A 14,619-nucleotide genomic window follows, 5' to 3' on the forward strand; every position below is an offset into this window, starting at 1 on the left:
AGATCCCCTAAATTAGAGACCAAGGTGTCATGGGACCTTGCTGTTCGACTTTTGGGCATGATCTTCTGGAAAGACAAGTTGCTAATGTGCATAGGAAGGAGGTTGCAACTGGGCACATGTTGTTTTGCAAATCCACCCTAGACCCATGCTCACGGGAAATGTCAAGGAGAAAATGAGTTCTTGGATGCAGAGTGAATTTGATACACTAAGATGATTCCATTCACGTGGTATCCTGGCCTGGGATAGTTCAGCTCAATGGGATTTTTGAGCTTCAATGTGGGAAGCTGTACAGGATGGTGTGAGAAGTTTTCCCATAAAGAGATCAATGCAGGGTGGATGGCCAAAAGCAATCTCTTGAGATAGGAGGAAGTCTTCACAATGGACTAATTGAGCACTGGACAGGTGGACAGAAATAGGTACTAGCTTCCATGGGCAAGGAAAAGTCAAGGGGTAAAAGACTGAGAGAGGGGGAGAGAGAGAGAGGGAGGGAGAGAGAGAGAGAGAGAGAGAGAGAGAGAGAGAGAGAGAGAGAGAGAGAGAGAGAGAGAGAGAGAGAGAGAGAGAGAGAGAGAGAAGTGTTATCTTCTGGGACAAATTAAACTTGCTACCCAGGTGCTGGAATTTTGAAGCCTGAGAGGAGTTTGAATTTGCCTCATGCCAAGACCCAGATGTATTGATCAGAGAAGGACTGGAGCCATGATGGAAGGATCAAAATTAGTTGGCTTAGATATCCAAAGAGGCCCAATGTTGCTGGAGAACTTATTCTGAGCTGCATCCTCATTGTTCCTCAGCATAGCCAAGTGGACCAGTGATTGGCCTTGTTATTAGGTGTTTCGGACTGGATGCTTGGAGAGATGCTCTCATACCCTTGAGAACATAATCAGGACACTGGTGGAGGTAGTTGATGGCCTGGACTTTAGGGAAAGTGTTGAGTAGCTGTATTTCAGCTCACATATCATCCTTAAGTCCTTAGAGTGAGCTGAGGACCCAGAAAGCACTGAGAGCCAAGGGCATGACATCTTCACTTCCAAGGCCTGAGAGTAAAAGCAAGGGAGATCTGGAAGGGCAGTGTGAAGAGGTTGGTAAGAGCAGGAGTGTTGAGGGTGCCTGTGAGCTATGACAAGCCCATAGTACATGGTAAGCCCATAATCCATCTGGTTTTGCATGGGTCCCACTGTAATGGTAGCATGTTCTCTGTGCTGTCTTCACAGGGTTGCATTCCCTTTCCAGCATGGTCCATGGGTAACATACAGAGGAAATGGCCCCACAACTTTGGCTGAGTGTTGATGTCTTCCAACTGATTCTCCAACAAAGGGTTGTGGTGTGGCTGACTTGCCCTAGGTCACCTGAGTTAAAAGGTAAGGAACATGGGAATTGCTGCATGTATTCTAGGTGTCCTGGTCTTGGAGGAGCAGGGAACTGCTGCCATATGTACGTCCAGTCCCTTCGGGATATGGAGCATGCTTAGGGCCTCTGGTTTCTGCCAGGTTTGGAGCTTCGGCCCATTGTCCCCTTGCAGTGTATGGGCAATGTCTTGCAGTCCCTTGCTCTCCCCAAAGCCAGAGCATTCCAGAGTACCGGAACCACTTTGTGCAATGCACTCCAATGTGCTTGGATCTATGATGATTCCCAGTCAAACATTCCTTGGAAAGCTGAACAAAATGAGTGAAAATTCTGTACCGCCACTCTCATCGGAACTGAGGTCCAGCATCTTGGGTCTCCCAGGTGCTATGGGCGTCAGGCACAGGCTGCCCATCCACTCCATTGTTCTTGACTTCTTCGGGCTCTAGCCAGAGTCTGAAGAGACAGGTGTGTGCTTGCCCTACTCTGCCAAAAAGCATGGCGTAGGACACAGCAGCTCCTAAAGCTCAGGTGGCCTGCTCACTTTGCTGTTGAGGAGATGCTTGGCAGATACTCAGTAGGGAGTCGTGCTAGGTCCAAGGATAGGGCCCAAGCCATTGTGGAAAGTAGACTGTGAGGCAAAAGTAGCAGTGGCAGTGGCACCAAAGTTTGGTTCTTCACATGGTAATATCTGGTAGTGGATTCAGGCTTCTCAGAAGCCCTGATATGAATTTAAACCCTGTTGCATTGCTTTAGAGAGTCAATAGATTTCAGGCTGCAGGTAGATTGTAGCTTGACCCAGTAGCAGGTAACTGAGACAATGTGACTGTGGTTTGTTCAGGTGGTGAACAGAAGCCTCTGTGTCCCTGGTGGCTTGTAAGATTCTCGGGCAATTGCCTTGGAAATAGAGAAGGAGCTAAGCAATGGAGGTGGTGACAGGCACCTCACTGGTCAGATTGCACCACATTTAAACACTTACCTGTGTACCAGGACTGATAGCACTTTGATGGACTCGGTGGAAGCATGAGACTTACAGACCTGTGTCTCAATAGGTTTTTTGAAAGAACATTTGTAGGAATCTCCTCTTGGGTAGGTTCTGTTCCTTTGGAAGTTGTTGAAGGGATATCCTTGGGATGTTTAGACTTTCTTGGCAGCCTCCTTGGCAAGGTCAAAGGGAAAATCTAGGAACAGTTCTTAAATCCACAGCCTTAGGAGAAACATCTTGGTGAGAGACCCTCTAAATTAGAGACCAAGGTGTCATGGGACCGTTCTTTTCAACTTTTGGGCATGTTCTTCTGGAAAGACGAGTTGCTAATGTGCATAGGAAGTAGGTTTCAATGGGGCACATTGTGTTTTGCAAATCCACCCTAGACCCATGCTCACGGGAAATGTCAAGGAGAAAATGAGTTCTTGGATGCAGAGTGAATTTGATACACTAAGATGATTCCATTCACGTGGTATCCTGGCCTGGGATAGTTCAGCACAATGGGATTTTTGAGCTTCAGTGTGTGAAGCTGTACAGGATTTTGTGAGAAGTTTTCCCAGGAAGAGATCAATGCAGGGTTGATGGCCAAAAGCAATCTCTTGAGATAGGAGGAAGTCTTCACAACAGACTAAATGAGCACTGGACAGGTGGACAGAAATAGGTACTAGCTTCCATGGGCAAGGAAAAGTCAAGGGGTAAAAGACTGAGAGAGGGAGAGAGAGAGAGAGAGAGAGAGAGAGAGAGAGAGAGAGAGAGAGAGAGAGAGAGAGAGAGAGAGAGAGAGAAGTGTTATCTTCTGGGCCCAATTAAGCTTGCTACCCAGAAGCTGGAATTTTGAAGCCTCAGAGGAGTTTGACTTTGCCTCATGCAAAGACCCAGATGTATTGATCTGAGAAGGACTGGAGCCATGATGAAAGGATCAAAATTACTTGGCTTAGATATGAGGCCCAATTTTGCTGGAGAACTTATTCAGAGCTGCATCCTCATTGTTCCTCAGCATAGCCAAGTGGTCCAGTGATTGGCCTTGTTATTAGCTATTTCGGACTGGATGCTTGGAGAGATGCTCTCATTCCCTTGAGAACATAATCAGGACACTGGTGGAGGTAGTTTATGGCCTGGACTTTAGGGAAAGTGTTGAGTAGATGTATTTCAGCTCACATATCATCCTTAAGTCCTTAGAGTGAGCTGAGGACCCAGCAAGCACTGAGAGCCAAGGGCATGGCATGTTCACATCCAAGGCCTGAGAGTAAAAGCAAGGGAGATCTGGAAGGGCAGTGTGAACAGGTTAGTAAGAGCAGGAGTGTTGAGGGTGCCTGTGAGCTATGACAAGCCCATAGTACATGTTAAGCCCATAATCCATCTGGTTTTGCATGGGTCCCACTGTAATGGTAGCATGTTCTCGGTGCTGTCTTCACAGGGTTGCATTCCCTTTCCAGCATGGTCCATGGGCAACATACAGAGGAAATGGCCCCACAACTTTGGCTGAGTGTTGATGTCTTCCAACTGAGTCTCCAGCGAACTGTTGTGGTGTGGCTGACTTGCCCTAGGTCACCTGAGTTAAAAGGTAAGGAAAATGGCAATTGCTGCATGTATTCTAGGTGTCCTGGTCTTGGAGGAGCAGGGAACTGCTGCCATCTGTACGTCCAGTCCCTTCGGGATATGGAGCATGCTTAGGGCCTCTGGTTTCTCCCAGGTTTGGAGCTTCGGCCCATTGTCCCCTGGCAGTGTATGGGCAATGTCTTGCAGTCCCTTGCTCTCCCCAAAGCCAGAACATTCCAGAGTACCGGAACCACTTTGTGCAATGCACTCCAATGTGCTTGGATCTATGATGATTCCCAGTCAAACATTCCTTGGAAAGCTGAACAAAATGAGTGAAAATTCTGTACCGCCACTCTCATCGGAACTGAGGTCCAGCATCTTGGGTCTCCCAGGTGCTATGGGCGTCAGGCACAGGCTGCCCATCCACTCCATTGTTCTTGACTTCTTCGGGCTCTAGCCAGAGTCTGCAGAGACAGGTGTGTGCTTGCCTTTCTCTGCCAAAAAGCGTGGCGTATCACACCGCAGCTCCTAAAGCTCAGGTGGCATGCTCATTTTGCTGTTGAGGAGATGCTTGGCAGATACTCAGTAGGGAGTCGTGCTAGGTCCAAGGATAGGGCCAAAGCCATTGTGGAAAGTAGACTGTGAGGCAAAAGTAGCAGTGGCAGTGGCACCAAAGTTTGGTTCTTCACATGGTAATATCTGGTAGTGGATTCAGGCTTCTCAGAAGCCCTGATATGAAATTTAACCCTGTTGCATTGCTTTAGAGAGTCAATAGATTTCAGGATGCAGGTAGATTGTAGTTTGACCCAGTAGCAGGTAACTGAGACAATGTGACTGTGGTCTGTTCAGGTGGTGAACAGAAGCCTCTGTGTCCCTGGTGGCTTGTAAGATTCTCGGGCATTTGCCTTGGAAATAGAGAAGGAGCTAAGCAATGGAGGTGGTGACAGGCACCTCACTGGTCAGATTGCACCACATTTAAACACTTACCTGTGTACCAGGACTGATAGCACTTTGATGGACTCAGTGGAAGCATGAGACTTACAGACCTGTGTCTCAATAGGTTTTTTGAAAGAACATTTGTAGGAATCTCCTCTTGGGTAGGTTCTGTTGCTTTGGAAGTTGTTGAAGGGATATCCTTGGAATGTTTGGACTTTCTTGGCAGCCTCCTTGGCAAGGTCAAAGGAAAGTCTAGGAACAGTTCTTGCATCCACAGCCTTAGGAGAAATATCTTGGTGATAGATCCCCTAAATTAGAGACCAAGGTGTCATGGGACCTTGCTGTTCGACTTTTGGGCATGATCTTCTGGAAAGACAAGTTGCTAATGTGCATAGGAAGGAGGTTGCAACTGGGCACATGTTGTTTTGCAAATCCACCCTAGACCCATGCTCACGGGAAATGTCAAGGAGAAAATGAGTTCTTGGATGCAGAGTGAATTTGATACACTAAGATGATTCCATTCACGTGGTATCCTGGCCTGGGATAGTTCAGCTCAATGGGATTTTTGAGCTTCAATGTGGGAAGCTGTACAGGATGGTGTGAGAAGTTTTCCCATAAAGAGATCAATGCAGGGTGGATGGCCAAAAGCAATCTCTTGAGATAGGAGGAAGTCTTCACAATGGACTAATTGAGCACTGGACAGGTGGACAGAAATAGGTACTAGCTTCCATGGGCAAGGAAAAGTCAAGGGGTAAAAGACTGAGAGAGGGGGAGAGAGAGAGAGGGAGGGAGAGAGAGAGAGAGAGAGAGAGAGAGAGAGAGAGAGAGAGAGAGAGAGAGAGAGAGAGAGAGAGAGAGAGAGAGAGAGAGAGAGAAGTGTTATCTTCTGGGACAAATTAAACTTGCTACCCAGGTGCTGGAATTTTGAAGCCTGAGAGGAGTTTGAATTTGCCTCATGCCAAGACCCAGATGTATTGATCAGAGAAGGACTGGAGCCATGATGGAAGGATCAAAATTAGTTGGCTTAGATATCCAAAGAGGCCCAATGTTGCTGGAGAACTTATTCTGAGCTGCATCCTCATTGTTCCTCAGCATAGCCAAGTGGACCAGTGATTGGCCTTGTTATTAGGTGTTTCGGACTGGATGCTTGGAGAGATGCTCTCATACCCTTGAGAACATAATCAGGACACTGGTGGAGGTAGTTGATGGCCTGGACTTTAGGGAAAGTGTTGAGTAGCTGTATTTCAGCTCACATATCATCCTTAAGTCCTTAGAGTGAGCTGAGGACCCAGAAAGCACTGAGAGCCAAGGGCATGACATCTTCACTTCCAAGGCCTGAGAGTAAAAGCAAGGGAGATCTGGAAGGGCAGTGTGAAGAGGTTGGTAAGAGCAGGAGTGTTGAGGGTGCCTGTGAGCTATGACAAGCCCATAGTACATGGTAAGCCCATAATCCATCTGGTTTTGCATGGGTCCCACTGTAATGGTAGCATGTTCTCTGTGCTGTCTTCACAGGGTTGCATTCCCTTTCCAGCATGGTCCATGGGTAACATACAGAGGAAATGGCCCCACAACTTTGGCTGAGTGTTGATGTCTTCCAACTGAGTCTCCAACAAAGGGTTGTGGTGTGGCTGACTTGCCCTAGGTCACCTGAGTTAAAAGGTAAGGAACATGGGAATTGCTGCATGTATTCTAGGTGTCCTGGTCTTGGAGGAGCAGGGAACTGCTGCCATATGTACGTCCAGTCCCTTCGGGATATGGAGCATGCTTAGGGCCTCTGGTTTCTGCCAGGTTTGGAGCTTCGGCCCATTGTCCCCTTGCAGTGTATGGGCAATGTCTTGCAGTCCCTTGCTCTCCCCAAAGCCAGAGCATTCCAGAGTACCGGAACCACTTTGTGCAATGCACTCCAATGTGCTTGGATCTATGATGATTCCCAGTCAAACATTCCTTGGAAAGCTGAACAAAATGAGTGAAAATTCTGTACCGCCACTCTCATCGGAACTGAGGTCCAGCATCTTGGGTCTCCCAGGTGCTATGGGCGTCAGGCACAGGCTGCCCATCCACTCCATTGTTCTTGACTTCTTCGGGCTCTAGCCAGAGTCTGAAGAGACAGGTGTGTGCTTGCCCTACTCTGCCAAAAAGCATGGCGTAGGACACAGCAGCTCCTAAAGCTCAGGTGGCCTGCTCACTTTGCTGTTGAGGAGATGCTTGGCAGATACTCAGTAGGGAGTCGTGCTAGGTCCAAGGATAGGGCCCAAGCCATTGTGGAAAGTAGACTGTGAGGCAAAAGTAGCAGTGGCAGTGGCACCAAAGTTTGGTTCTTCACATGGTAATATCTGGTAGTGGATTCAGGCTTCTCAGAAGCCCTGATATGAATTTAAACCCTGTTGCATTGCTTTAGAGAGTCAATAGATTTCAGGCTGCAGGTAGATTGTAGCTTGACCCAGTAGCAGGTAACTGAGACAATGTGACTGTGGTTTGTTCAGGTGGTGAACAGAAGCCTCTGTGTCCCTGGTGGCTTGTAAGATTCTCGGGCAATTGCCTTGGAAATAGAGAAGGAGCTAAGCAATGGAGGTGGTGACAGGCACCTCACTGGTCAGATTGCACCACATTTAAACACTTACCTGTGTACCAGGACTGATAGCACTTTGATGGACTCGGTGGAAGCATGAGACTTACAGACCTGTGTCTCAATAGGTTTTTTGAAAGAACATTTGTAGGAATCTCCTCTTGGGTAGGTTCTGTTCCTTTGGAAGTTGTTGAAGGGATATCCTTGGGATGTTTAGACTTTCTTGGCAGCCTCCTTGGCAAGGTCAAAGGGAAAATCTAGGAACAGTTCTTAAATCCACAGCCTTAGGAGAAACATCTTGGTGAGAGACCCTCTAAATTAGAGACCAAGGTGTCATGGGACCGTTCTTTTCAACTTTTGGGCATGTTCTTCTGGAAAGACGAGTTGCTAATGTGCATAGGAAGTAGGTTTCAATGGGGCACATTGTGTTTTGCAAATCCACCCTAGACCCATGCTCACGGGAAATGTCAAGGAGAAAATGAGTTCTTGGATGCAGAGTGAATTTGATACACTAAGATGATTCCATTCACGTGGTATCCTGGCCTGGGATAGTTCAGCACAATGGGATTTTTGAGCTTCAGTGTGTGAAGCTGTACAGGATTTTGTGAGAAGTTTTCCCAGGAAGAGATCAATGCAGGGTTGATGGCCAAAAGCAATCTCTTGAGATAGGAGGAAGTCTTCACAACAGACTAAATGAGCACTGGACAGGTGGACAGAAATAGGTACTAGCTTCCATGGGCAAGGAAAAGTCAAGGGGTAAAAGACTGAGAGAGGGAGAGAGAGAGAGAGAGAGAGAGAGAGAGAGAGAGAGAGAGAGAGAGAGAGAGAGAGAGAGAGAGAGAGAGAGAGAGAGAGAGAAGTGTTATCTTCTGGGCCCAATTAAGCTTGCTACCCAGGAGCTGGAATTTTGAAGCCTCAGAGGAGTTTGACTTTGCCTCATGCAAAGACCCAGATGTATTGATCTGAGAAGGACTGGAGCCATGATGAAAGGATCAAAATTACTTGGCTTAGATATGAGGCCCAATTTTGCTGGAGAACTTATTCAGAGCTGCATCCTCATTGTTCCTCAGCATAGCCAAGTGGTCCAGTGATTGGCCTTGTTATTAGCTATTTCGGACTGGATGCTTGGAGAGATGCTCTCATTCCCTTGAGAACATAATCAGGACACTGGTGGAGGTAGTTTATGGCCTGGACTTTAGGGAAAGTGTTGAGTAGATGTATTTCAGCTCACATATCATCCTTAAGTCCTTAGAGTGAGCTGAGGACCCAGCAAGCACTGAGAGCCAAGGGCATGGCATGTTCACATCCAAGGCCTGAGAGTAAAAGCAAGGGAGATCTGGAAGGGCAGTGTGAACAGGTTAGTAAGAGCAGGAGTGTTGAGGGTGCCTGTGAGCTATGACAAGCCCATAGTACATGTTAAGCCCATAATCCATCTGGTTTTGCATGGGTCCCACTGTAATGGTAGCATGTTCTCGGTGCTGTCTTCACAGGGTTGCATTCCCTTTCCAGCATGGTCCATGGGCAACATACAGAGGAAATGGCCCCACAACTTTGGCTGAGTGTTGATGTCTTCCAACTGAGTCTCCAGCGAACTGTTGTGGTGTGGCTGACTTGCCCTAGGTCACCTGAGTTAAAAGGTAAGGAAAATGGCAATTGCTGCATGTATTCTAGGTGTCCTGGTCTTGGAGGAGCAGGGAACTGCTGCCATCTGTACGTCCAGTCCCTTCGGGATATGGAGCATGCTTAGGGCCTCTGGTTTCTCCCAGGTTTGGAGCTTCGGCCCATTGTCCCCTGGCAGTGTATGGGCAATGTCTTGCAGTCCCTTGCTCTCCCCAAAGCCAGAACATTCCAGAGTACCGGAACCACTTTGTGCAATGCACTCCAATGTGCTTGGATCTATGATGATTCCCAGTCAAACATTCCTTGGAAAGCTGAACAAAATGAGTGAAAATTCTGTACCGCCACTCTCATCGGAACTGAGGTCCAGCATCTTGGGTCTCCCAGGTGCTATGGGCGTCAGGCACAGGCTGCCCATCCACTCCATTGTTCTTGACTTCTTCGGGCTCTAGCCAGAGTCTGCAGAGACAGGTGTGTGCTTGCCCTTCTCTGCCAAAAAGCGTGGCGTATCACACCGCAGCTCCTAAAGCTCAGGTGGCATGCTCATTTTGCTGTTGAGGAGATGCTTGGCAGATACTCAGTAGGGAGTCGTGCTAGGTCCAAGGATAGGGCCAAAGCCATTGTGGAAAGTAGACTGTGAGGCAAAAGTAGCAGTGGCAGTGGCACCAAAGTTTGGTTCTTCACATGGTAATATCTGGTAGTGGATTCAGGCTTCTCAGAAGCCCTGATATGAAATTTAACCCTGTTGCATTGCTTTAGAGAGTCAATAGATTTCAGGATGCAGGTAGATTGTAGTTTGACCCAGTAGCAGGTAACTGAGACAATGTGACTGTGGTCTGTTCAGGTGGTGAACAGAAGCCTCTGTGTCCCTGGTGGCTTGTAAGATTCTCGGGCATTTGCCTTGGAAATAGAGAAGGAGCTAAGCAATGGAGGTGGTGACAGGCACCTCACTGGTCAGATTGCACCACATTTAAACACTTACCTGTGTACCAGGACTGATAGCACTTTGATGGACTCAGTGGAAGCATGAGACTTACAGACCTGTGTCTCAATAGGTTTTTTGAAAGAACATTTGTAGGAATCTCCTCTTGGGTAGGTTCTGTTGCTTTGGAAGTTGTTGAAGGGATATCCTTGGAATGTTTGGACTTTCTTGGCAGCCTCCTTGGCAAGGTCAAAGGAAAGTCTAGGAACAGTTCTTGCATCCACAGCCTTAGGAGAAATATCTTGGTGATAGATCCCCTAAATTAGAGACCAAGGTGTCATGGGACCTTGCTGTTCGACTTTTGGGCATGATCTTCTGGAAAGACAAGTTGCTAATGTGCATAGGAAGGAGGTTGCAACTGGGCACATGTTGTTTTGCAAATCCACCCTAGACCCATGCTCACGGGAAATGTCAAGGAGAAAATGAGTTCTTGGATGCAGAGTGAATTTGATACACTAAGATGATTCCATTCACGTGGTATCCTGGCCTGGGATAGTTCAGCTCAATGGGATTTTTGAGCTTCAATGTGGGAAGCTGTACAGGATGGTGTGAGAAGTTTTGCCATAAAGAGATCAATGCAGGGTGGATGGCCAAAAGCAATCTCTTGAGATAGGAGGAAGTCTTCACAATGGACTAATTGAGCACTGGACAGGTGGACAGAAATAGGTACTAGCTTCCATGGGCAAGGAAAAGTCAAGGGGTAAAAGACTGAGAGAGGGGGAGAGAGAGAGAGGGAGGGAGAGAGAGAGAGAGAGAGAGAGAGAGAGAGAGAGAGAGAGAGAGAGAGAGAGAGAGAGAGAGAGAGAGAGAGAGAGAGAGAGAGAGAGAAGTGTTATCTTCTGGGACAAATTAAACTTGCTACCCAGGTGCTGGAATTTTGAAGCCTGAGAGGAGTTTGAATTTGCCTCATGCCAAGACCCAGATGTATTGATCAGAGAAGGACTGGAGCCATGATGGAAGGATCAAAATTAGTTGGCTTAGATATCCAAAGAGGCCCAATGTTGCTGGAGAACTTATTCTGAGCTGCATCCTCATTGTTCCTCAGCATAGCCAAGTGGACCAGTGATTGGCCTTGTTATTAGGTGTTTCGGACTGGATGCTTGGAGAGATGCTCTCATACCCTTGAGAACATAATCAGGACACTGGTGGAGGTAGTTGATGGCCTGGACTTTAGGGAAAGTGTTGAGTAGCTGTATTTCAGCTCACATATCATCCTTAAGTCCTTAGAGTGAGCTGAGGACCCAGAAAGCACTGAGAGCCAAGGGCATGACATCTTCACTTCCAAGGCCTGAGAGTAAAAGCAAGGGAGATCTGGAAGGGCAGTGTGAAGAGGTTGGTAAGAGCAGGAGTGTTGAGGGTGCCTGTGAGCTATGACAAGCCCATAGTACATGGTAAGCCCATAATCCATCTGGTTTTGCATGGGTCCCACTGTAATGGTAGCATGTTCTCGGTGCTGTCTTCACAGGGTTGCATTCCCTTTCCAGCATGGTCCATGGGTAACATACAGAGGAAATGGCCCCACAACTTTGGCTGAGTGTTGATGTCTTCCAACTGAGTCTCCAGCAAAGGGTTGTGGTGTGGCTGACTTGCCCTAGGTCACCTGAGTTAAAAGGTAAGGAACATGGGAATTGCTGCATGTATTCTAGGTGTCCTGGTCTTGGAGGAGCAGGGAACTGCTGCCATCTGTACGTCCAGTCCCTTCGGGATATGGAGCATGCTTAGGGCCTCTGGTTTCTGCCAGGTTTGGAGCTTCGGCCCATTGTCCCCTTGCAGTGTATGGGCAATGTCTTGCAGTCCCTTGCTCTCCCCAAAGCCAGAGCATTCCAGAGTACCGGAACCACTTTGTGCAATGCACTCCAATGTGCTTGGATCTATGATGATTCCCAGTCAAACATTCCTTGGAAAGCTGAACAAAATGAGTGAAAATTCTGTACCGCCACTCTCATCGGAACTGAGGTCCAGCATCTTGGGTCTCCCAGGTGCTATGGGCGTCAGGCACAGGCTGCCCATCCACTCCATTGTTCTTGACTTCTTCGGGCTCTAGCCAGAGTCTGAAGAGACAGGTGTGTGCTTGCCCTACTCTGCCAAAAAGCATGGCGTAGGACACAGCAGCTCCTAAAGCTCAGGTGGCCTGCTCACTTTGCTGTTGAGGAGATGCTTGGCAGATACTCAGTAGGGAGTCGTGCTAGGTCCAAGGATAGGGCCCAAGCCATTGTGGAAAGTAGACTGTGAGGCAAAAGTAGCAGTGGCAGTGGCACCAAAGTTTGGTTCTTCACATGGTAATATCTGGTAGTGGATTCAGGCTTCTCAGAAGCCCTGATATGAATTTAAACCCTGTTGCATTGCTTTAGAGAGTCAATAGATTTCAGGCTGCAGGTAGATTGTAGCTTGACCCAGTAGCAGGTAACTGAGACAATGTGACTGTGGTTTGTTCAGGTGGTGAACAGAAGCCTCTGTGTCCCTGGTGGCTTGTAAGATTCTCGGGCAATTGCCTTGGAAATAGAGAAGGAGCTAAGCAATGGAGGTGGTGACAGGCACCTCACTGGTCAGATTGCACCACATTTAAACACTTACCTGTGTACCAGGACTGATAGCACTTTGATGGACTCGGTGGAAGCATGAGACTTACAGACCTGTGTCTCAATAGGTTTTTTGAAAGAACATTTGTAGGAATCTCCTCTTGGGTAGGTTCTGTTCCTTTGGAAGTTGTTGAAGGGATATCCTTGGGATGTTTAGACTTTCTTGGCAGCCTCCTTGGCAAGGTCAAAGGGAAAATCTAGGAACAGTTCTTAAATCCACAGCCTTAGGAGAAACATCTTGGTGAGAGACCCTCTAAATTAGAGACCAAGGTGTCATGGGACCGTTCTTTTCAACTTTTGGGCATGTTCTTCTGGAAAGACGAGTTGCTAATGTGCATAGGAAGTAGGTTTCAATGGGGCACATTGTGTTTTGCAAATCCACCCTAGACCCATGCTCACGGGAAATGTCAAGGAGAAAATGAGTTCTTGGATGCAGAGTGAATTTGATACACTAAGATGATTCCATTCACGTGGTATCCTGGCCTGGGATAGTTCAGCACAATGGGATTTTTGAGCTTCAGTGTGTGAAGCTGTACAGGATTTTGTGAGAAGTTTTCCCAGGAAGAGATCAATGCAGGGTTGATGGCCAAAAGCAATCTCTTGAGATAGGAGGAAGTCTTCACAACAGACTAAATGAGCACTGGACAGGTGGACAGAAATAGGTACTAGCTTCCATGGGCAAGGAAAAGTCAAGGGGTAAAAGACTGAGAGAGGGAGAGAGAGAGAGAGAGAGAGAGAGAGAGAGAGAGAGAGAGAGAGAGAGAGAGAGAGAGAGAGAGAGAGAGAGAGAGAGAGAAGTGTTATCTTCTGGGCCCAATTAAGCTTGCTACCCAGGAGCTGGAATTTTGAAGCCTCAGAGGAGTTTGACTTTGCCTCATGCAAAGACCCAGATGTATTGATCTGAGAAGGACTGAAGCCATGATGAAAGGATCAAAATTACTTGGCTTAGATATGAGGCCCAATTTTGCTGGAGAACTTATTCAGAGCTGCATCCTCATTGTTCCTCAGCATAGCCAAGTGGTCCAGTGATTGGCCTTGTTATTAGCTATTTCGGACTGGATGCTTGGAGAGATGCTCTCATTCCCTTGAGAACATAATCAGGACACTGGTGGAGGTAGTTTATGGCCTGGACTTTAGGGAAAGTGTTGAGTAGATGTATTTCAGCTCACATATCATCCTTAAGTCCTTAGAGTGAGCTGAGGACCCAGCAAGCACTGAGAGCCAAGGGCATGGCATGTTCACATCCAAGGCCTGAGAGTAAAAGCAAGGGAGATCTGGAAGGGCAGTGTGAACAGGTTAGTAAGAGCAGGAGTGTTGAGGGTGCCTGTGAGCTATGACAAGCCCATAGTACATGTTAAGCCCATAATCCATCTGGTTTTGCATGGGTCCCACTGTAATGGTAGCATGTTCTCGGTGCTGTCTTCACAGGGTTGCATTCCCTTTCCAGCATGGTCCATGGGCAACATACAGAGGAAATGGCCCCACAACTTTGGCTGAGTGTTGATGTCTTCCAACTGAGTCTCCAGCGAACTGTTGTGGTGTGGCTGACTTGCCCTAGGTCACCTGAGTTAAAAGGTAAGGAAAATGGCAATTGCTGCATGTATTCTAGGTGTCCTGGTCTTGGAGGAGCAGGGAACTGCTGCCATCTGTACGTCCAGTCCCTTCGGGATATGGAGCATGCTTAGGGCCTCTGGTTTCTCCCAGGTTTGGAGCTTCGGCCCATTGTCCCCTGGCAGTGTATGGGCAATGTCTTGCAGTCCCTTGCTCTCCCCAAAGCCAGAACATTCCAGAGTACCGGAACCACTTTGTGCAATGCACTCCAATGTGCTTGGATCTATGATGATTCCCAGTCAAACATTCCTTGGAAAGCTGAACAAAATGAGTGAAAATTCTGTACCGCCACTCTCATCGGAACTGAGGTCCAGCATCTTGGGTCTCCCAGGTGCTATGGGCGTCAGGCACAGGCTGCCCATCCACTCCATTGTTCTTGACTTCTTCGGGCTCTAGCCAGAGTCTGCAGAGACAGGTGTGTGCTTGCCCTTCTCTGCCAAAAAGCGTGGCGTATCACACCGCA

At 47.8% G+C, this 14,619-nt stretch overlaps 6 non-coding genes across 6 annotated transcripts; all 6 read left to right on the forward strand.

The window, feature by feature from the left end:
• The first annotated feature begins 1,613 nt into the window (after positions 1-1,613).
• LOC147003124 (small nucleolar RNA SNORD116) lies at positions 1,614-1,706 on the forward strand. Its single transcript, XR_015048188.1, has one exon. It is a non-coding gene; the product is annotated as a small nucleolar RNA SNORD116 (small nucleolar RNA).
• A 2,439-nt stretch (positions 1,707-4,145) lies between these two features.
• On the forward strand, positions 4,146-4,238 carry LOC147003125 (small nucleolar RNA SNORD116). The gene has a single exon (XR_015048189.1). It is a non-coding gene; the product is annotated as a small nucleolar RNA SNORD116 (small nucleolar RNA).
• A 2,477-nt stretch (positions 4,239-6,715) lies between these two features.
• LOC147003126 (small nucleolar RNA SNORD116) lies at positions 6,716-6,808 on the forward strand. The gene has a single exon (XR_015048191.1). It is a non-coding gene; the product is annotated as a small nucleolar RNA SNORD116 (small nucleolar RNA).
• A 2,451-nt stretch (positions 6,809-9,259) lies between these two features.
• LOC147003127 (small nucleolar RNA SNORD116) lies at positions 9,260-9,352 on the forward strand. The gene has a single exon (XR_015048192.1). It is a non-coding gene; the product is annotated as a small nucleolar RNA SNORD116 (small nucleolar RNA).
• A 2,481-nt stretch (positions 9,353-11,833) lies between these two features.
• LOC147003128 (small nucleolar RNA SNORD116) lies at positions 11,834-11,926 on the forward strand. The gene has a single exon (XR_015048193.1). It is a non-coding gene; the product is annotated as a small nucleolar RNA SNORD116 (small nucleolar RNA).
• Positions 11,927-14,375: 2,449 nt separating this feature from the next.
• LOC147003129 (small nucleolar RNA SNORD116) lies at positions 14,376-14,468 on the forward strand. Its single transcript, XR_015048194.1, has one exon. It is a non-coding gene; the product is annotated as a small nucleolar RNA SNORD116 (small nucleolar RNA).
• Positions 14,469-14,619: the final 151 nt, after the last annotated feature.

The sequence above is a fragment of the Mus caroli genome, unplaced genomic scaffold (genome assembly GCF_978045245.1).
Source record: "Mus caroli unplaced genomic scaffold, Mus_caroli_1 scaffold_8, whole genome shotgun sequence".
NCBI classification, from domain to species: Eukaryota; Metazoa; Chordata; class Mammalia; order Rodentia; family Muridae; genus Mus; species Mus caroli.